General features: G+C 34.2%; 1 protein-coding gene across 14 annotated transcripts in view; it reads right to left on the bottom strand.

Annotated features, from left to right (window-relative positions):
* FAM110B (family with sequence similarity 110 member B) overlaps positions 1-24483 on the bottom strand; it is a 200715-nt gene that overhangs the window by 140968 nt on the left and 35264 nt on the right. For 6 of the 14 annotated variants that reach the window (XM_074278716.1, XM_074278714.1, XM_074278724.1 and 3 more), the window contains exon 2: positions 5020-5114. The exons of the other annotated variants lie outside the window; for them this stretch is intronic. The gene's annotated coding sequence lies outside the window, so the exon portion shown is untranslated. The remainder of the gene's footprint in view (positions 1-5019; positions 5115-24483) is intronic. 14 annotated transcript variants of the gene reach the window in all.

Raw genomic sequence — 24483 nt, 5'->3', positions numbered from 1 at the left:
ACAGGAAAAGATGATGATGAATGTTGGAGGGGATGTGGGAAAACTGGGACCCTGATACATATTGTTGGTGGAACTATGAACAGATCCAACCATTCTGGAGAGTAATTTGGAACTGTGCTCAAAAAGTTATCAAACTGTGAATACCCTTTGATCCAGCAGTGTGTTTCTACTGGGATTATATCCCAAGAGATTCTAAAGGAAGGAAAGGGATCCACATGTGCAAAAGTGTTTGTGGCAGCTCCTTTTGTAAAAGCAAGAAACTGGAAACTGAGTGGATGCTCATCAATTGTAGAATGGGTGAATAAGTTGTGGTATATGAATGTTATGGAATATTATTGGTCTGTTAGAAACGACCAGCAGGATGATTTCAGAGAGGCTTGGTGAAATCTACATGAACTGATGCTAAGTAAAATGAGCAGAACTAGGAGATCATTATATTTGGCAACAAGAAGACTATATGATGATCAATTTTAATGGAAGTGATTCTCTTCAATACTGATATGATTCAAACCAGTTCCACTTATACAGTGACAAAGAGAGCCAACTATATGCAGAGAGAGAACCGTGGGATCAGAGTGTGGAACACAACATAGCATTCTTACTCTCTTTATTGTTATTTGCTTGTATTGTGTTTTTTCCCTCAGATTTTCCTTTTCTTCCTTCTTGATCTGATTTATCTTGAGCAACAAGATAATTGTATAAATATGTATACATATATTGGATCTAACATGTATTTCAACATATTTAACATGTATTGGACTACCTGCCAGTTAGGGAGAAAAAGGGGAACATTTGCAACAAAAGGTTATGCAAGGGTCAATGTTGGAAAAATTATGCATGCATATGCTTTGAAAATTAAAAGCTTTAATAAAAAAAAGAATTTAATGAAAAATAAATAAATAAATCTATCATCCTCAGACATTTATTTCCCGAGGGGTTCTTGGCACCCCATTTACCTTTCTAGGCCTTACTTTTACTCATCTCATAAAATTAGGGGTTCTAACTTTCCAGCTGAGAAATTTGAGACATTAGAGAAGTTAAATGATTTTTTCAGTATCACCTAGTTATTATGTATCAATAATCAGCAGTTAGATCTTTTTCTCCCCTATTTTAAGGCTAGCCCTCTTTCCCAAAAATCACATTGCCCCTCTCAAAGAATGCCATTGTGAAAAGAAAGAATAAAGGGAAAGTCTGAACCACAGTAGATGAAATTAAATCCATTTGCATACACCCTAGGATGGCACATGCAATACAGAGTTTTTGTAGATGGAGCAGTGGACAGAGGAAATTATGGCCAGAGTAAATAAGCTGTAATATATTGCAAATGAATTGATATATAAAGGCATTTAACAAATATGCCATAAAAGACATGTTAATTAATATTTATGATCAGAAGAGACAAGAATAAAGGACAATCCAAGAATTTCACTGGCAGCTACCAAAAAAAATTTTTTTTTTAAATCACTGGTACTGTGAATAAAATATTAGCACTTAAAGAATCTGGAGTCAAATAAATACTCTGATGCCCATTACTTTTGTGACATTGAGTAATTCGCTTCATATCCATGAGTCTTATCTGTAAATCAAAGGAGTTAAAACTTCTGAAGCTCCATTTAACTTTGGATGAAATTTTATGCATTAGCAAGAAGGCCTCAAGGACATTGGCTAAACCCTTTGTGAAGGATCTGTAGATAATCACATTTCACCCAGGTTTCTTATCCCAAGACCCAAGTGAGGTTGCAATTTATGTCAGGGGAAGGAATAGACTCATGGATAAAATAATTCAAATACTTAGACATTAGCAATATAAAAGAATGTGAATGATCCATATGGCTTTATTTTGTAATATAATTTCATATGTAATATTACAGAAAGTATAGATAAAAAATATTCTGACAGAGCTTATATTCACATAGAATGGACTACTATGGTGCAAGAACAAAGTTTGAAAATAATGCCTCAAAGAAAGTTCTCAGAACTGATATGCTATGTATGATTCTGTAATTGTAAGAAATAGCTCTTTCCCACAATCAGGATTGTTAGTGGGGACTTCTAAAGTATTTTTACAGAATATTATGGTCATATCTACTTGTTTCAATAAAATGCTCAAACTTGTGATGCATTTTCCTTTCTTTAAAAAAATACCCTTTGGATATCTAATCAATGACTTGTCAACCAAAGTATACATTATTTTGTGAAAGTAGTTCTTGGACTTAAGTCACAATACAAATTTACATACATTGATAGATTTAAATGTATGTTATTTAAAAATAACAAATTTGTTAAAAAGCAAAGAGTGTAATGTTCTGATTAGTTTTCTGGAGGTCTTTGAACCAGCCTTCCTTTTAGTTGAATAATCACCAGGAAAATAGCCAGGGATAAAGTACAAATTCTTTATTATCTTTTTCAAAGTCTTGTCTCCTAGCCTAGGGCTTCACTAGCTTTCTGAAGGTCCTCTGGAATGAGTCTTGGTTTCTGTGGGGGTGGCAGGAGGACCACCACAATGGTCTCTGTCTTGAAGTCTCCCTGAGTCCAGGAGTTTGAGCTCCAGCCTCCAGTCCTCTGTCTTCCTCAAGTCTGTCTCCCAGCCCTCTCTAGGTCTGACTCTGGCCTCTTAAATATTCTATTACAATTAAATCCATTCATCATACTGAGTATAAGCCAATCATTATATTACTGGGGAACCATTATTTGTTGTAAGATTAAATTAATCATACTGAACTAGAGAACTATTAATCACCATATTACACTAGATAACCATCCTCTCATCAATTCCATTTAGTTAACATCTTGTAAGAATCCTGGTTTCAGGGTTCTGGCCCATTACAAAAGAGCACCTCTATTCAATTTTCTATGATTCTTAGCTCAACACCAAATATGAATGAATATTACGTTAGATTGCTTATGACCATTGATAAGGATCATAGGATCTTAGGCTTATAGCTGAAAGGGGTACTAGAAGCCATCAATTCCAATAAATCCCTCATTTAAAAGATAAGGAAATTGGGACCCAGAGAAGTTAAATGTCTTGATGAGGACCATGTAGCTAAATATCTTAGAGCAGAGCATGATTTGAACTTTGATCTTCATTACTCCAAGTTTAGCACTCTACTATATCTTGCTTATTCTTCTCACTAAGAGAATAATTCTAGCTTAATCAAACAACAAACACTTAAAACAATTATGATGCTCCAGGCATTGGAATCATTTCCCTTCTCCCCAATGAAAAAAATTCCTGCCCTTAAGGAGCTCACACTTCATGAAAAACACAACAAAACTGGTTTGTGTGTGTATAATAATCCACATATATATTATTACATCACTATACATGTATATATATATATATATATATATATATATATATATATATATATATATATTTATGTACTTGTATATATTTAGATGTTTTATATATATCTATGTATTGCGATATATGTGTGTATACACACACACACACACACACACACACACATATATATATATATATATATATATATATATATATATATATATATATGGTAATATCTGGGGGTAGAAAGACATTTGTGCTGGGGGCTATGAAAACAAGGAGGGAAAGGAAATTTCTATAAGAAATAGGAGATGTACTGATAGTTTAAGAAGAGAAATACTAGCATGATTTTAACTTATTTGTTTATACACCTAATAAGCATAGATAGGTTTTACTAAACCAATTTTTTAACTGGAAAACCTAATACATTAAAAACAGATAAGCAATTTGTTCTGGGTTCAAGAATTGGTAGTTTAATCTAGAGTTAAAAAAACAATCCCTTGGTTTTCAGTCTGACACTGTTTATTTTTACAAGTGAGGAAACAAACTGAGAGCACTTAAGTAACTTGCCAAGGGTCACAGAGATAGTAAAAACCTGAGACAAAATTTGAATTCAAGTCTTCTTGACTCTAAATTAAGTGCTCAATATACCATATCATTTATAACCTCACCTTAATTAAGTGAAACATGGAATTTAAAATTTTTCCAATGTGCTTTTACTATTATGATTTATTATAATAATGTCCTACTAAGGGGTATTTTGTTGGGTTTCCCTTGTTCAGACTACCCATCCCTTTCTGATTGCCAATGGTGATACTCGAGACATGTCTCCTCTCTGCCAAATGTGCATTTCCACTGGTCAAACAACTCCACCAAACAAGTGACATCCAATCTGACTTTCAAAATCTGAGAGAGAACAATGCTTGAAAAGCTCATGGTTGTCGCCTTGGCAAAGCCTGTGCTGTTTTAATTTTAAAATATTGGCAAGTTCTAAAGAACTATTCTCTAATCCCAAAAGGTAAATTCAAGCAGGGTCCAAGTTGCCTGAACCCTGAGGGAAAGCATATTTTAAAGAATTGAAAATGTTATACTGTGAATATATGACTGACTGAAGGGGTCTAAGCTGATCCACAAAATTTGAAGTGCTATAACTGGTGATCAGAATAAACACAGTCTTTTACATACTATCTGGTGAAGTCTTTTCTTCTAATCCTGAAATCCTACTTTGAGCAAAGAAGATTTTTTTTTTAATTGGCAGAACTGGTTTTGTCACAGACTGAAGTTTTTAGAGAGTATAGAAAATGGAAACTTTTTATGATGGCATAGTCAATTCTGCAATAACCTGACACATTCATTCCCAAAAAGCACTATTTTTATGCAAAAGCACAAAAAGCACAGTAATTATGGGGAAAACAGGATTAGGAGTGTAATACTCAAAAATGTTCATCAGTGACACATAAAAAAGACAGGAAACTAATTAAAATAGCACAGTTTTATACATATTAAATGATTAAGAAATTCATAAATATTACAATAAATAGTGGTAGCATCAGTGACTCAGGCTGCTAGTTAGCCTATACCTCTATATCCTATAAGAACTAGGCTGGCACTATCTGAAAGTTAGGCCTCAGACCATTGCCTAAGTGAGAGTTCAGGAGAACTATAAACAAGTCCTTTTCCCATATCTCCTACTACACCAGAAAAAAGACAATAAATATATGATGCTTTACCTTGAAAAAGCCCTGGTTTGCTTGTGGAAATGAGTGTCAGAAATGTTGCAGCTTGTGAGTTATTATGAAGTATTTCAGTTTTCTTCATTCTCTTTCTACAGGAAGAAATTGAGAATATTGGAACAGCATGCTCAAATTATTCCCTAATATGAGCAAAACTACAAAACACTTTCCACATAAATAAAGTCAGATCTAAACAATTGGAAAAATATTAAGTGCTCTTGGATAGGTCAAGCAAATGTAATAAAGATGACAATACTACCTAAACTAATCTATTTATTTAGTGCTATACCAATCAGACTCCCAAGAAACTATCTTACTGATCTAAAAGAAATAACAACAAAATTCAACTGGAAGAATAAAAGGTCACAAATTTCAAGGGAACTAATGAAAAAAAAAAAAAAATCAAATGAAGGAGGCCCAGCTGTATCTGGTCTAAAACTATATTATAAAGTAGCAATCACCAAAACCATTTGGTATTGGCTAAGAAACAGACTAGTTGAACAGTGGAATAGGTTAAGTTCACAGGACAAAATAGTCAATAACTATAGCAATCTAGTATTTGAAAAACCCAAAGATCCCAGCCTTTGGGATAATAATTCATTATTTGACAAAAATTTCTGGGAAAATTGGAAATTAGTATGGCAGAAACTAGGCATTGACCCATACTTTACACCGGACACCAAGATAAGATTAAAATGGGTTCATGATCTAGACATAAAGAATGAGATAAATTAGAAGAACATAGGATTGTTTGCCTCTCAGACCTGCAGAGGAGGAAGGAATTTGTGACCAAAGAGAACTAGAGATCATTATTGATCACAAAATAGAAAATTTTGATTATATTAAGTTAAAAAGCTTTTGTACAAATAAAACTAGTGCAGACAGGATTAGAAGGGAAGCAACAAACTGGGGAAATATTTTTTACAGCTAAAGAGTCTGATAAAGGCCTCATCTCTAAAACGTATAGAGAATTGACTCTAATTTATAAGAAATCAAGCCATTCTCCAATTGATAAATGGTCAAAGGATATGAACAATTTTCAGATGAAAAAATTGAAACTATTTCTATCCATATGAAAAGATGTTCGAAACCACTATTGCTCAGAGAAATGCAAATTAAGACAACTCTGAGATACCACTACACACCTGTCAGTTTGGCTAAGATGACAGGAAAAGATAATGACAAATATTGGAGGGGATGTGGGAACACTGGGACACTGATGCATTGTTGGTGGGGTTGTGAACAGATCCAACCATTCTGGAGAGCAATGCTCAAAAAGTTATCAAAGTGTGCAAACCCTTTGATCCAGTGTTACTACTTTGGGTTTATATCCCAAAGAGATATTGAAGAAGGGGAAAAGACCTGTATGTGCAAGAACATTTGTGTCAGCCCTCTTTGTAGTGGCTAGAAACTGGAAACTGAATGGATGCCCATCAATTGGAGAATGGCTGAATAAATTGTGGTATATGAATGCTATCGAATATTGTTCTGTAAGAAATGACCAGCAGGATGATTTCAGAGAGGCCTGGAGAGACTTACATGAACAGTGAAATAAGCAGAAGCAGATCATTGTACATAGCAACAACAAGATTATTCGATGATCAATTCTGATGGACATGGCTCTCTTCAACAATGAGATGATTCAAACCAGTTCCACTTGCATTTTTGTTTTCCTTCTCAGGTTGTTTTCTTTTTCTTTCTTTCTAGATCTGATTTTTCTTGTGCAGCAAGATAACTGTATATATATATTGGATTTAACATATACTTTAACATATATAATATGTATGGGACTACCTGCCATCTAAGGGAAGGGGTGGGGGAAAGGAGGGGAAAAGTTGGAACAGAAGGTTTTCCAAGGGTCAATGTTGAAAAAATTACCCATGCTTATGTTTTGTAAATAAAAAGCTATAATAAAAAAGGCAATGTTTCAATTTGTATAAAATGAGCACAGATTACTTAATTATTGCTATTGGTTATTTTAATTCAACCTTCAGGAACACTCACTCCTTACCCTAGAAAAACTTAACATGACAATGTAGCAAGATACTGGGCACAAAAGAAGAGAGGAGGGCAAAAGCCAAGGGATGTGTCTCTGATCCTTTTTCATTGTGTCAGCAGCTTTTCACCAGCCCTTTTCACAGGAAAGGGGTCAGAAAGATCTCATCGTGTGAACTGAAAGTTTGTATTTTAAAAATCTGGACAAACTAGAGAGTATCAATCTGACAGACTGTCTGTGAGAAGGTACTGTACAATCGTATCAGGGATAAAACGCAACCCTGAATGATGCTAAGGGCACTGGGCTTGGTAAAGAAATGTGGTGTTTAAATCCCAGCTTTCACATTTACCAGCTGTGGGTCCTTAAGTGGCTAGTGGTTAGTTAATCTTTTTAAGCCTCATTTCATTCATCTGTGAAATACTTGCACTCCCCAGCTCACAGGGCTGTTGTGAGTGAAGTGGTTTGTAATTGTTAAAAAGGATTGTATATTGTATATTTTCATGACTAGTGTCATTTATCCCTGAATATCTAAAAGAAAAGTCCCTCACTCTACCCTGTTCCTATGTCTATTCTATCCTTAACTTGCATACTGTTAGAAATTTTAAGAGTTTCATTTTCAAAAAGAATGCGTGCAAATATATGAGTTCTTTATTGTGACTGCAAGCAGTAGATCCTTAAAAATTGCTTGTTAAATTGAACTGAATGATCTGAGGAAAGTGTAGCATAAACCATCTAAGTAAAAATAATTCACATAAAACTTTTAGGAAAAGAGGCAAATTAAAAATCACAGCCCATTTTTAGGTCTGGAAAGGCCCTCAGTGAACATCTTTAGTCAATCCACTCACCTTATTTACAGATGAGGAGTCTTAAGGCCAAAGAGAAGACAAGTGACTTGTTTTCCAAGACTTTAGAGAGGAGATTGAAGTAAGTTTCAAAGGTCTTGATCCTAAATTCCCAGAACCTCTACTTTCCCATTATCTACCCCATATCTTACAAACAGAAGAGAAATTTTCAGTTTGTATCAGTAACCCAAGCTCAGTGACACCAAATATTTGGAGATCAAACAACAGGCAACTTGATTAAGGGACTACTTTGTTCAAGACCTTGGGATCATAAACCAAAAATGAAACACCCAATCCATGAGAAGCATATATTCTATTAGAGGAAACAATGTCTATAAGTAGTATAAGTAAAAACAAATTATATACAAAGTAAGGGATAGGAACTAGGCCTGATATATATGCCAATATATTTTAATAGATAAGTAACACTTTAATGTTATTATGAAACTAATTTTAATTCCCTGAAAAGGGTAACATCACATTGAGAACTATTTTATTACATGTAATTGAATTTTGTATTCAAGAACAACTTTACCCACTGCACCACATTACTCCATAGCCAAAGTAAAAAACAGTAGTTACTAACATTTCAACAGGCTGTCCCAAGTATCTTAATATAGTTTTAAGCTAAAACTAATAAGTTAAAACTACTCTGACATTTTTGGGATACTGTGTATAGTGCTTGAAAGTTTTTCTTTGTTTAAATGATATATGCAATCGCCTCACATGCTCCTCACAACAATTCTGGAATGGAAATACTACTATTGTGCCCATTTTACAGATGGGGAAACTTTGTTAGAAGTTAAGTACTATGCTGGGATCACAAACCACATGTACCTAAAGTCTGATTCTCACTCAGGTTTACAAACTCTACAACTATCTCAGGCTGTCTTGATATCAAAGTAAATACAAGAAAAATAGCTACCTAAGTGATAGCTATTATAAAGCATCTAGGACTCAGTGGTCCTCAAACTTTTTAAATAGGGGCCAGCTCACTGTCCCTCAGACTGTTGGAGGGCCGGACTACGGTAAAAACAAAAACTCACACTCTGTCTCCGCCCCTCAGCCCATTTGCCATTTGCTGGGCTGCATAAATGTCCTCAGCAGGCCATAGTTTGATAACCCCTAAACAGAATGGATAGAATACCAGAGCTGGAATTGGGAATTCCATTTTTTAATTTTAAGTAAGTTTTAAAAAAAATTTTTATAAGTTCAATTTTAAATAAGTTCAAATCCAACCTCAGATACTTACTAGCTGGGCAAGTCACTTAATCCTGTTTGCCTCAGTTTCCTCATCTATAAAATAAGCTGAAGAAGGAAATGGCAAACCACTCAAAAGGGGATCACAAAAAATCAGACTTGATTGAACAATAACCAATACTGTCACTGCTATTATTAATTGGGGAAAGAAGTTTCAGGGAAAAAGAATGATGAAAGATCTGATGTAGGAGGTTCTCATTTAGATGAGCTTTAAAGGAACTCTGAGATTGTTGGAGACAGAAGGAAAGGAGGGAAGACATGGGGGTCAGCCTATACAAAAGTCTAGGCATAGAAAATGGAATGTCACCATATTCTTCACTTAATTGCTGGGTTCCCCATGTGTGGGAAGGGAAGAAAATAGGAACAAAAGAAGGGAAAATAGTAGCATAGTCAGGGAAAAGACTGAAGCCTCCAGATTCACTACTAATATAATGTTAGGCCTTCTGACTTACCTCTCTACCATTCAGGGCAGAACAGCAGTAATTTCAGTTTGTTCCATTCATACAATTTATTAAGCACTTACTTTAAAAAAACAAAAACAAAAAAACACTGTGTGAAGTAATAGGGAAGAAAGAATTTTTTAAATAAGAAATCTCTTCCTTCCTAAAGTTTGTAATCTGATTGTCAGGGGAAAGGGGGAGAATTTGGCACACAAATAACAAAATACAAAATTATACATAATGTGCATTTTTGTCAATGCCCCAAATGTACAGATGATCACACATGTGTTATCATGGCACACTGGAAAGAATACTGCCTCTGAAATTTAAGGACCTGAATTCAAATACCAACACTGTCACTTACTATTTATATGAGCTTGAATAAATAACAATTTCCTTGTTATAGAAACAATTTTCTTGTTTATAGAAAACCAGCCAGTTTTCTAACATGTAAAATGAGGAAGGTAGACTAGATATTCTCTGAGATCCCTTAGAGTTCTAAAGCTACTTAAGATCTAGGACAATCATTGCCCTTGAGGTATAAGTTTTAACAAGTCTAATTTTTGTTCTTATTCTTCTTTCATTACCATGATCATTACCATGACCAAGAGGTCAAACAAGTTTCTAAAGGAACAGCTATCCAATGAAGAAAATGAAACTATCAGGACTTTAAAGAAGGATTCAGCATAAACCCCAAATCTCTGTCATTCTGGAATATCCAATCTATGTTGAACTTATAACAACTCAATTAAATAAACATTTATTGATTGAGGACCACAAATATGATACTGTGCAAGATGGAGGTTGGGAAAGAAGGGCCAAGTCAAAGATGAAATGGGAAGAAGAGTTAAACTGTGTTAATACTGTGTTAAGATCTTTTTTCAAATATAATTTCATTTTATTCCCACAACACCCTTAGAAAGTAGGTAATTATTCCCATTTTACAGCTGAGAAAACTGAGGCACACAATTCTTTCTGATTCCAGGTCCCACAATAAGACAGTACGATGTACTGTGACAGTACTGCACATTATATACTGTGACACCTGCTTGCCTCTAGCTAAGTACTTCAATATACAGGGAATCAAACCTAGAAATAAGAAAATAAGAATTAAGAAAATAATAGAAATAAGAAAAAAATAAGATACATTTAAATTACAAAAGGTTGGAGACAGGTAATAGACATTCTTGAATGCAAACTAAATTGGTTAAATCTTATTGAGAAGACAAAGTCCTTGAGTGTTTTTGACCAGAAAAGTAATCTGATCACACCTGGACAGCAAGACCAAGATGTGGTCAGTAATATATAAAATAAACTGGACTAAAAATAGGAATAGAGAGCTAGTTAGGAATCTAGAGCAATACGCCAGGGAAAATAAAAGGAGAACTTAAAAGAAGGTGGTCAATGAGAATAGAGAAAAGGCTTTAGAAAAAGAAAAGCAATAACTATGATGAATCAATGGGATCTTTAATAGCTCAGTGGAACTCAATGGGAGAAGGGAGAGGAAATTTTTTTTTTCTTTTTTCTTTTTCTGAGGCTGGGATTAAATGACTTGCACAGGGTCACACAGCTAGGAAGTGTTAAGTGTCTGAGACCAGATTTGAACTCAGGTCCTCCTGAATTCAGGGCTGGTGCCCTATCCACCTCACCACCTAGTTGCCCCCTGGGAGAGGAAATTTTAAACTTAAAGTCCACTTGGCCAGAAAAATTGCAATGTCATTAACAGAAATTGGGAACACAAGAGGAGAAAGTAAGTTTGAGAGAGAAAATGTTTCATCTTAACTATAATAAGTTCAGAGTGTCGATGAAAAGTCTAAGAGATATTCAGAGTTGTAGAGCTTGGATTTAAACCCCAAATTTTTAAACTTCAAACCCTGGATGCTTTCATAAAAATAATATTTATTATCAGTACCAATAACAATAAATAACATGTATATAGTACTATATGCTATGCACTGTGCTTTGCAATTGTTATCTCCTTTGATTTTCACAACTATCCTGGGAGGTAGGTGCTGTTATTCTCATTTTGCAGATCAGGAAATTGAGGCAAAAAAATGTTAAATGATTTGTCTAGAATCACACAGCTAATAAGTATCTGAAACTGGGTCTGAACTCAGATCTCCCTGACTCCAGGTCTGACACTCTATCCATTATATCCAAATCTATCCCATGCTATTCCAGTTTACCCAAGTCCTGATGCTCCCCCAAGGTGAGTCTGCTATAATTGAATGGACTCAGGCATACGGTGGTATTCATAAGGCAAAAAGGAAAAATACAGCAGAAAAATTACTTAAATTTCCCACTTAGCAAAGAGTTAAAGGTTTAATCCTAAAATAAAAGATTTGGGAGTAATCTGCACAAAAAGCAAAAGTTGAAGTTAGAGGAACAGATGAGATGAAGGATAAATGAAGAGACTATAAACATAAGAAGCTATTAAATAATAAATAATTATCTGGCAACTAATATTTTGATTAATAAAGCTGTAGAAGTATATGTATAAATATGTAGCACGCGCGTGTGTGTATCCAAATACACACACACATAAAATCATGCAGATTAAAGGGTAGGAAATGACATTCAGAAATTAATGTGGTTAAAAAACAAAAAGTACCAATAAAATAATATTTTAAATGTCTGACACCAACTAGAAAATAAGCATCAATATTTAGTAAACAATTAAAGATCATAATTTTATAATAAGACATTCCAGTGGCAGAAGAGAAGCAGTGCTAGAGAAGGCAGTGTTTTTAGAAGAAAGGATCTTGGTTCATTTTCTTATTGGAATAAATTGTTCTATTCAATGTTTACTTGCTAGGTAACCTTAGTATAGTCTACCCTAGCAATTTATAACTTTGCAATGTTTTACTCTCCTGCCAGAAAGCATTTGTGTATTAGCAGTTTTCATTTATTTTATCATTAACCTTTATATACCAACAGAGAGTTGCTGAAATAAGAATGGCAAGAAATGGAAAGAGGGCCTAAAAGAACACTTTTAAGCTCTATGTATGTTGTGATTCCACTGTTCTGGTATGAAATATATACTGGTACTCCCCTTCCCAATTCCTTTCCCCACTCATCTTACAAAATGAAGTCTCTCTAGATTTCTTAGTTAGGGAAGTAAAACACACATAAAAATAAATGCTGATGAAAGGAGAAATATGAGGGCTTTAAATTGTATGAAAACAGACATAGCTTCTTTGAATAGTTTTGTATCTGTACTTACTACAACTAATCTAACCAAGAAATCTAACTCAATATCGGCTATTTCTACCCGTGACTCCACCCGTACAATACGCATTCTACCCTGTATTTCTGATTTGATGCCTTGCTTCTAGGCCTTTGAATGCTTCTATCAAGAAGATGAACAATATAGTCAATCAGTTTCCAGATCCTATTGATTCTCTATCAACTACACTAATAGTGCAACCACTCCAGTTTAGGCTTTTACTGAGTTCTTATCTAAGTCTATATATATCCACCTATTAATTCTCAACTTAAAAAACTTCAGTGAAAGGGAAGCTGTGATTACTAATCACTAAGTATAGGTTTACCTAGATTGTCCTACCACACTAACCTCTCATTTACATTTTATATCAAACTAATGGCCTGACAGATCAAGAGGACAAGGGAAAGTATATCTGAATTCCAGCAAAGTTTTGACAAAGTCTCATCTGGGCTCTATGTAGATAAGATGAAGGGTTATGAAGTACATGACCAGTATATAGATGAGGTAGATTCAAAATTGAATGAAGGCTAAACTCACAAAATACTGAGGAAATATACAATAGTGTGTCCCTAGGGATATCGTTCTTGGATTTTGTGTTATAGGAAAACTACTCTATTTCTAAGGCAAGTCAGTTCAAACTGAATCACTTGATGGAAATCAGGGCAGTATTGTAAGTTGTAAAGAGATAGAATTTGAAGTTAAAAGAGATGGGATAAAATCTTAGTGCTGTCACTTAATCAGCTCTATAACTTGGTGTGCAAATCATTCTCTTCCTGTTTTATCTGTAAAATATTTTGATAATTAGAAATATTTTAATGACTGGATTTCAACTGGATTTCTTTGTAGTCCTACCTATTTTATGCTTTGAAAGACATTCTGAGAAGAGGTTCCTAGTTTGAACAGATTGCCAGAGGGATTCATGATATTTAAAAAAAAAAAAAAAAAAAGTTAACCCATGGATTAGATGGTCTCTAGTCTCTACCAGTTCTAAATCCTTTGACCTTATAAGCCATTGCAAATGCCAGACTATCACCAAGTTCCCCCAGAGATGTACAGCCATCAACAGAAATCCAAATAATTTTAAATTGGCAGTGACTGATCATTAGTCACAAAGTTGCCTAAAAGAATTAAATTCATCCTCCTACATGTCTGACCATTAAGAAAGGATTTGATGCATCATCATTATGCCCTGATAATGGTGGGTCTATCCTCAGATTTTACCCATCCTATATTCACTGATCATTCCACTTCTCCCCCACCTCCATACATAAATAAAAGAAATACAAAATAAAGACTCTTAATAAATTCTTGGTAGTTTATTGGAAAACATCTAGAAAGAACAATTTCAATGTTTCTTCTTTCATCATACAGTGCTTTCTTCTGCCTCCTCATTAACTCTAGAATGCAAAGAGCAGTTCTGGTGTGCTCCATTTTAATCAAACCTGATCGAAGAAAAATCCTAATTTTAAGATGCATTTAGAGGGGTATTCTTCAATTTGAGAAAGGAATTCTTGGATGCTCTTTAGCATTTGAAAGAGGATTTGATTTACAGACCACTTTTCACAGCTCTGCCACAGCAGGTTCTTGATTTCCTCTCCATCAGGCTTCCAGGAACTTCAACAACCTACAAGAACACATCAGCTCTGGTACTCACACTTCATCAGTATCTTCTGCCTCAGGAACCCATCCGGATTTAGTATGGAGAGCTCCTCCCAGAGCCTCCATTTAATAAAGGTTCCTAGGCCAGCTCTCTCTCTTCATTTCCCATGTGCTCAAATTCCTTGGGACTTTTCCATCATGCCCTTCCTTCTCTCACCTTTCCTTCTTTCCCCCTGCCTTTAATGAATTCTCTTTCCCCAATAGATTGCAAGTTACTTAAAAGCAGGGCCTGTTTTGTTTGCTTTAAATATATATACATATTTTTTTCCTAACACTTAATAAATATTTATTGATTTATAATTTCCTCATAGGAGGCACTTAATGAATATATGTTAAGTTTAATTTTAAGGAACATTGCTATTGCATAATATAAGATAAACACCAAAAGGAAAACTCTAAGAAGTTTATAACCCAGTAAATAAAGGCAAAAAAAAAAAAAAAAAAAAAAGCAGATGAGGCAACTCTAGAGCAATTCCAAAACATTTTAACATTCAATAAACAATTAACCAGCTAGAGCCAATTTTCTACCTCACAACATTTATTTGGTGTTTACTTGTGCATATAATGCCTTTTCCCTTAAATGAATATGTTTCCTGAAGGGAGGAACTCTTTCTTTTTGGTCTATCTTCAGCCCCTAGCACACTGCCGGGTAGTTAGTGAATGAGATTGACTAAAACTGGAAGAACCCTTAGAGATCATCTACTTCACCATATCATTTTGCTCATAAGAAATGAGTGGCACAAGAATAAATAAGTAACAGTCTGAATTCGAACATAGAACTTTTAAATCCAGAATCAATATTCTTTCCGGTACTGCTCACTAGATAAGTTGTGAGGTCATGGTATACCAGGACTAAATAACTAGGAGGGAAGATGAAAGGGAAGAAAGGCAATGTCAAAATGTTAACTTATTAAACATGCAAAATCCCAAATTCTTTATTATCTTAGAGTGATGAATTTATCAAATTCAAAAATGTATTAAAAGGATTTTTAATCCGTCCATGAACAATAAACAATTGCTGAGAAAGTGGACATACTTTTTTTCCAATAGAAATAATTACCCTTCTACTAGATTCTTTTGAAGATGCAAAACCAAAATAACAAAAAAATGGGTCTAGCTACTAGGTCAGAACAATCTTGAATTCATTTCGTCCACTACAAGCTTCATTTCCAATGCAGACAGTCTCCAGCTTGTGTCACTGTATAGTGATGCCTATCTGCCAGTTGACAGACTCCAAAGAGAGAAAAGTAGCCTCTGAAATGAAATGGTAATTGCAGTGAGTGGAGGGAGAGAAGAAGAATCAAGATAGCAAGGTCTGGTAGCCCTGAACAACAAAGGGAAAGGGAAAAAAAAAAAAAAAAAAAAGCTGTATTATCCAGTTCTCACTAACTCACAAAACAAGTCAGAGAACAGTGCACCAAAGACAGTAGGCTATTACAAAGAGCCAGCACCAAAAAGATAAAAAAGGAGAATCTAAAATACCACATAGCATTAAAATTCTAAAATCATGATTATTGGAGAACAGTTTTCTTGATTCTAGCTAGCTCAGAATTTAAGTCAGAAAATATATTAATAATTAGCAAATTCCCAATTTTGCATGGTATACAAAGTTTTAAAAATTGAAGTTTTATTCTTAAAGAGCAAAAAAAGGACAGATTCTTAAATAATAGTAAAAATGAAGATAAAGATGACAAATAAGAATCAATAAGTATTTATTAAAAGCCAAGCATGTGCTAAACACTGGTAATTTTAAAAAAAGGATGAAAAGAAGGCAATCCCTGCTTTCAAAGAGTTCACAACCTAATGAGGGATACAACAGGTACATAATTATATATAAACAATATACATAGGTGAAAAATTGGAGATAATCAAAGGAGGGATTAGCCTAGATATTAATTTGGCCAACAAGTTTTCCAGATGTAAGTGTGAAGAACTACTTCAAAAAGAGAAAAAGTGTTGCTATTCAGTCAGATCCAACTCCTAGTGACAGTCATGGTCCATGGGAGTTTTCTTGGCAAAGATAATGGAATTATTTGCCTTTTCCTTCTCCAATGCATGCTTTTTGTCAGATTAAGTGTCCTGCCCAGGGTTACCGAGGTAAAAAGTATCTGAGGCTGGATTTGAACTCAATCCTCTTGACTGTAGACCCTATCAAATGAGCTATCTGCTGCTTCTGAAAAGAAAGAAATCTTTATCAAACAAGCTGGCAGGCAGTGGAGTACAAGGGCTAAAATAATGACTTGGAGTCAAGGAAAAATAAGGTAGAATTTCAGACCTGACACTGTGACCCTCCAAACCATCCCTTTTTTCAAATGTAAAATAATTATACTATAAACAATAACTAGCTTGTTATAGAATTGTGTCAAAACAGATATGGAAATAGCCTTGAAATCTGGAAGAGATGAATCCAAATCTTGCCTCTGACACTGGGAGACCCTAAGCCTGGCATTTAACCTCCAAGTTCTTTGGCTGAGAGGGTATCAACCTTCATCAATACAGGCAAAATTATCACTTGGGAGTTCCCCAAAATCAGTGTAACCACAGATTCAGTCTTTACCCTTAGTAACAAGATGGGATAAAGATCCCATATAAATTAGGCACCTACCCACTAGATAAGTGCTGTTCCAGGTGTTGAGAATATAAAAACAAAAATGAAAGTCTATGCCTAAAAAAGTCTTTAAGTAGGTCCTAAAGAAAAACCACTATGTGATTAAGTCATTAAGATATATACAGTTATAAAGTAAATACATATGTGAATAGGTACAAAGTGAAATGGGCAGAAGAAGGAAAAAAGTCAATTGAAATGAAACCTTAAAATGCTGAGTAAGGCAGCTGCTGGTACAATAGATGGAGAGCCAGGCCTGGAGTAAAAAAAAAAAAAATCTGAGTTCAAATCTGTCCTCCCACACTTCTGGAGCTCAATAGCCCTAGGCAAGTTACTTATGTGCATGCTTCAATTTCCTCAACTATCAAATAGCAATAAAAATAGCACCTATATCACAGTGTTATTGTCAACATTAAATGAGATAATATTTGTAAACCATTTAATATATTAAAAATGTGCTTAATAAATGTTAATTTCCTTTCCTTACCTCATCCTTATATAATTTTAATGACCAAATTTTGCATCAGAGAGATTGAGAAAATAAACCTTTTCTTTTTTTATTATATAGGGAGAAGACAATGGTTGTGGAATATTTTATGTAACACAAGAAATAGCTAATGTTTTGCTTGATTTTGTAAAATCTCTCCCTTATCCCACCCTTTCTTTAAAATCTTGTTATACCATAGAGCTGACTCATTATTAGACTATACTACCTGTATGAGAGCTTTATGCTACTCATTAAACCTCTCTAGATCTGTTTCTTCAATTATAAAACAAGGGGATTGGATTACCTAATGTCCCTTCCCACTTCAGATCCATGATTCCATGAGAAAGAATAGGAGTGAAGTGGGGAAATTAAAAATAAAAATAGTAATGAATACATTTATATAGCACATTAAGGTTTGCAAAGTGCTTTTATATGCTGTCTCATTTGATCTTTCCAATAGCAATGTAAGGTTTTGTTGTTTATTATCCACATTTTATGAAATGAAAATGGTTAAGTGACTTGAAAAATACAAAAAAAAAAAAAAAAAAAAAAAAAAAGGATAATAGGTGAGAGGGAAGCTTATATAGGAAAAGGGTCGATGTAGGAGGTAGCATTCCAGCTGAGCCCTGAAGGAATCCAGGGATTCCAAGACATGGAGACAGGGGGTAATGAATTCCAGGCATAAGGAAGGGTCAACACAAAGTCACAGAAATGGGACACTGAATGTATCCAGAGAATAGCAAGATGCCCAGTTTTACTGGAATGTAGAATATATGAAAGTCTAGAAAGATAGGCTGGAGCCATCCCTCCACATTTAATCTGTGGCCAAAGCCTATTTCACCTTTGCAATGTCTCTTGAATATGCTTCCTTCCCTCCTCCACCACTTACACTTACCACCTAATACCCAGATTATTACAATAGCCTTTTAGTGAATCTGCTTGCCTCAAATCTCTCCTCCCTCCAGTCCATCCTCCATTCAGACATTAAAGTGTCTAAAAGTACAGATTCAATTACATTCCCCTCCTACTCATTAAACCTTAGTGGCTTTCTGTTGCCTCTAGGATTGAATACAAAATTCTATATTTGTCATCAAAGCCTTTCAAAGTTCTCCCACTTTCTACTTTTCCAATCTTCTTACACCTTATTTCCTATCACATATACTTTGATCCAGGGACATTAATTTCCTTGCTGTTCCATGAACAAGATACATTACCTTTTGGCTCTGGGTATTTTCTTCAGCTGTTTCCCATACTCAGAATGTTCTCCCTCTTCATTTCCTAATTTCTTTTAAGTTCCAACTAAAATCAAATGTTCTACAAGAAACTTTTCCCAACCTCTTATTTTTAATGCCTCTCTTCTCTTAACTGTTTCCTATTTATCCTGTAATATCTCTTGTTTGTATTTTTGTTTTCTTGTGGTCTCCCCCATTAAACTATTAGCCATTTAAGGATATGGTCAGTCTTTCATCTCTTTTTGTATCCTCAGTGCTTAGCACAGTGCCTGGCATCTATTAGGTATTTAATAAATGTTTATTGACTGACAGACTATAAGCACTCTGTATTTTTTTTTCCTGGAGGCAATTAAGAGTCAAATAAGTTTCTAGGGAAGAGATAGACGGGATTAAATCTACTGTAAGAATATCAATATGGTGACACCCCAGGCAAGCCATTTAACTCCAATGGCCTCAGCAAAACCAAAAAAACAAACAAATTTTTAAAAAAGCAAAACAAGAATACCAATATGGCAACTGTAAGGAAGGAAAAAATGTAGTGGGGGAGAAATGTAAAGCAGATAGACAATTAAAAAGACTATTTCATTGATTTAGGAAGTGATGAGAGCCTGAACTAAGATGGTAGCCATGTAAGCCCAAAAAAGATCAAGATAGAATTAAATTTGACAATAAGATTAAGCAACTGATTAGACAAGAGAGAGGAGAAGAGTGAGGTATATGGATGATGATAAAATTACAAACATGAGTCTGGAAGGATTGTTATCAGTGGCAAGAATAGGAAAGTTGGTTTCAGAGGTCAGAAAATGAACTATCTTTTTGGAAATGCTGATTTGGGATTCCCAAGGAGCATGCAGTGGTTGTGATCAAGGCTGGATGAATGGATTGAGATTCATATGCATAGAGATAATTCAGCTAAAGGAGCTTCCTGAGGGAATAGACAGAAAAGAGAAGATCTAGGACAAAGCCTTGGATCCAGCAAAGGAAACTAAGAAGGAACAGAAATGTAGGAGAATCAGGAGAAAATAGTGGCACAGAAATTTAGGACAGAGAAAGGACTATTCAGGAAGAGGGGCTATTCAATAGCAGAGTGGTCAAGAAAGATAAAGGCCAGGAAAGAGACACTGGAGTTAGGAAATATGAAATTCTGTGTTCTTATATTTACAGCTAAAAGGCACTTTAGAGATGGAGTACAACTATCTTATTTTACAGTTGACAAAATAGAAGTTGAATATTGAACTGACTTGCCTAAGGTCCTACAGTTACAGTTATGCATAAAAGGCACTAATCAATTCATATCTTCTAGAGATTCCATGTCCAGGGCTACCACACAGACTCAGTTGACTTTGGACAGAGTGTTTAGGAAAAAAGCCAGAGTACATAGTGTTAAGAAATAAATAGATATAGGAAAGTACAGACAACAAATGAAGGAGAGAATATGAGCTGAGAGTTTGAGGAACTGGCTGGTTAAGTGAAGGTTTTTAAGAATGAGGAAGACTTGGGCATGTTTATAAAGAGCAAATAGAAGCCAGTGGAAAATAAAAAAATGGAAGGACAGAAAGGGAGAGGATGATTGAAAGGGCAGGATCCCAGAGGAGTCACTAGGGCACAAGTTCAGAGGCTGTCCTTGACAAGGAGAAGATGTTCTCCTCTGAGACTGGAGCAAAGGAGAAGAGAAGTGAAGGATAACAAAATGATAGATAAAGGGAAGAATGTATAAAATGTGCGTTACAAACTATAAAGATCTATATGTCTATTTTTATTATTTAAAAACTTATAGATTTAAAGGTTTGCTTGGGAGTGAAGGAAGAGATATAAGGAAAAGTCTAAATAACATAAAAACAAAAAGACAAAAAAAATTAAGAAAATCACATAAGAAAATCCAAAAAAAAAAAAAAAAAATTTACTTTCTTCAAGACTCAATTCAGAAGCTACCTCTTAAAAAGGTTTCCTTGAATGATTACTCTTCTCTTCCTCCTTAAATGATTCTGTATTTACTTATCTGTATATTTATTACATTTTCCCAAAAAAAGTAATCTCTTTGAAAGCAGGATCTATTTAAAAGAAGGTAAGTAGGACAGTAGATGGAGGGAGCATTCACCCTGAAATCAGGAAGACCTTAGATTCAACTTTAGCCTTAAATAATATGTGACCCTTGGCAAATCACTTAAGCTTAGTTTGCCTCAGTTTCCTCATGGGGATAATAATGGCATTGGTCTACTACTGTTATTGTGAGGATCAAATGAGATATTTCTAAAGGCCTTAGCTCCATGCCTGGAAATACTAGGTGCTTATACAAATGTTAGCTATTGTCATTATTACTGTTATTGCTCTTAGCGCCTTTCTAACTTCATTGTGTAGTACAGTATCTTGCAAGGTTACAAACTTTTAATAGATGTTTGCTGACTTAATTTATTTTCCTAAAAGTTTAAAAATGCATATTAGTAAACATCCCACAAATCACACCATAATTTCAGTTAGCAAATCTTGACTAAGCGCTGCAAAAGGTGTAGGTAGATTTTTTTAAAGTGTTATTAAGATTTGCAAAATAATTATGACAACCCAGATAACTTTATTAGAAGAATTCATTGTTCAATAGTTTCAAAAGAAGAAATCCAAATACTTAAGAGGGATTAAAGAACTATTAAACCATACACAATGACTACATGTTAAAATAAACTCTTGTTTTAAGTGCTTTCCTGCTCCTACAGGCTCAGTTTGGATTAATGTGGAAAGCAAATAAGCCAAAAAGAGAGTTCAAATCAAAGGTCACTCTAGGATATCACTAAAAACACTTGCAGACTAGATAAAGTATATATGTCTACTTGAAATCCATGAATTTATTCCTGGTTGTGTAATACAGGAATGCCTGTTTGATTTCTAGAAGAACCCATGAACTAAAGCAAACAAAGAAAAAAAGGCAAACAGCCAAAGCCTGAAGCCTTATTTTTGTATACTCCATACTTATTCTCAAGGCCCAGTGTAACTGGCAACTTTCCTTAAAAAACACATAAACACAAATAATTACTCTGAAAATTCCTTGTCACATTCAGTATAAGAAAAACCACGTTTAAACTATAATCATCTTTTATGGCTTATTTTTTAATGTAAAAAATGAACCATGAAATTAAAACTCACACTGGATTACAAATTCTGCCACTTATGAACTTTGACTTTTAGTTTGGCTATAATAAAATTAACACCTGTGATTTTTCAGTACACTCTTAAAATGAACATTTCTGCTTTAGGCAATTACAAATAAGGGGAGAAAGATTTTTCCATGACTTACTCCATACCTAATTTTCATTTAATTAATCTCACCCTTGGATAATAGCATTGTACTATAGATAAAACCACAGTTTTAATAGAAATCTCTTAAAATTACTAATCGAATAACATATCGATATAGATGAATTTAATAAGGTAAGTAGATTATATTTCTGTTAAAACTAAAGACTGACTAGAAGTTAATGTCTATAACAGTAAAGGGCAATGGCAATTAAGAAATTTATAAATCAATATTTGATTTAGGTGCCTACTATAAGAGATAATTTGCCAGGTTAAGCAAAACTAGGTCAATTATAAGCAGAAGTATGTAAAAATGACTAAACTGCATTCTCTTTTGCACAATGCAAGCATAAATTGTAGAAATTCAAACTTTTTTTGAGGTAGATAGATGGATTAGTGAATAGACAGCCTTTAAAAGAAAATATGAGTTCAAATTTAGCCTCTACAATGAACTGTATAACCCTGGTAAAGTAATTTAATCTCAATCCATCACAGTTTACTTATTTGTAAAATGGGAATAATAATAGTTTGCCTTACAGAATTGTTATAAGGTTCAAATGAGATCATATTTGTAAAACATATTAAAAATTATTCTATAAAAAATTCTAAATTTATTATGAACATAACACCAAATAAAATGAAGATTTCCACATACATAGAACAGAAAATTTCCATGTACATAGAACAGAAAAGGAATTGATTATACATGAAAATTTAAATTTCTATTAAAGCCAGATTTTTTAAAAAAGGTGATAAAAACAATTTAGTTGTATACTTCAAAGTTGCCCTGTTTTTCTGTGATTATTTGCTGACTTATTTACTGATTATTTAATGATTTACAACCTTTCTTCTGCTTTCTGCATTTTTTTTGCCTTTAATTTTTTTTTCAATCTGCAAAAAAATCCACATATTCTCACTCATACTTTCTCCTAAAAGAAAAAGGGAGAAGGAAAGAAGCATTTTAAAATATAATCTATGTCAGATACTGCACTAATTACATAACAAATGTTTCATTTGATCCTCAAAACAATCCTGCAAGATGGGTGCTATTACTAACTCCATTTTTCAGCCAATAGTAATTGTAATTTTATCTGTCTTACTAATAGTAATTAGTAAGACAGATAAAATAGTGACTTGCCCAGGATCATAGAGGTAGTATCTGAACCTGTATTTGGACTCAGTTTTCCCCAATATCCTATCCAATAAGCCACCTCACTTTTTTGTGGTACATTGGACAGAGTACTGCACCATCCTTCCCCTACCCAAGTTATAAACATGGATAATGAAGCAAAACAATGTCTGCTCTGGCCAAGTCAATAAAAGTTTCTTTTGCCTCAGTCACATGAGTAGCATGTTTCATCATTAGTCCTTTGTCATCACATTAGAGTTCCTAAACTTTCAGAATTATCTTAACAATACTGTTGTCATTGATGAATTTTTCTTCTGGTTCATTTCACTTCACTTTGCTTTACAAGGAAGGAAATACTAAACTGCATTAAATGGGTAATATTCCTACCCCAAACAGGAATCTACTTTTAGGTTAATCTCCTTGTAGGGCTCCAAATACTTGCCCTCTTAACTTTCCTTCAATGACCCCTTCAGTGTCACTGAACTCAACTATGCAACAACACGGGCAAACCATAACAGACTACTAATAATACAGACAGCAGTATCAATGCATCATCTTTGGATACAGTTAGGAAATGAGGTAAGGAATCAGGACACCTGTACAATAAATTGCTGTGGCACAATTCAAAAACTTTTTTTTTTTTTAAATGTTCTCTAGTGTGAAGGGAAAAAAAAAAAATTCATAATATTCCATTCAGCATATCTAGCTCTCAAAGTCTTCAGTTCAAATTCCACATGTGCAAAATAGCCCAGAGATCTCAGGATCATAGACTTACAGATGAAAAGAACCCCAGAGTTTATCTTGTCCATATCCTTCATTTAGAACTGAAGGACATTGGGTTATTCACCCAAGGTCATCCAAGAAGTGGCACATGAGTTATCCTATCTAAGAAGCTTAAATTAGAGTCTCTAAGGTTTGTTCTCATTCTAACACTATATAAATTGGGTAAAAACCCCAAAGCTTAAATCTTCCAGATCCTTAGAGTCCATGTACCATTGGGGGGAAAAATAGTGTGAAGCTCTTGGATAAATGCTGAATATAAAATGTCATTTGGACAACTGGCAATAAAAAACAAAACACTATGATGGCAAAATGAGCAATCTTCTAGTCAAGCATCTGTTTTAAACTCTAATGCCATAAATCGAGATAACTGCATCTTTGTTTACTTGGAAGTGGGAGGTGGCAGGCAGTGGAAGAAAAATGTTCAGACTAAAATGGATATTTGTCATAGGAGATTTTCAATGTATTTTACATTGTTGCAAGAACAGCCAATGGTAAAACACTTTAAGAAAGCCTTTGG

This window comes from Sminthopsis crassicaudata, chromosome 1 (assembly GCF_048593235.1).
Source record: "Sminthopsis crassicaudata isolate SCR6 chromosome 1, ASM4859323v1, whole genome shotgun sequence".
In the NCBI taxonomy this organism is placed as follows: domain Eukaryota; kingdom Metazoa; phylum Chordata; class Mammalia; order Dasyuromorphia; family Dasyuridae; genus Sminthopsis; species Sminthopsis crassicaudata.
This window is presented reverse-complemented; position numbering and strand designations above follow the sequence as displayed.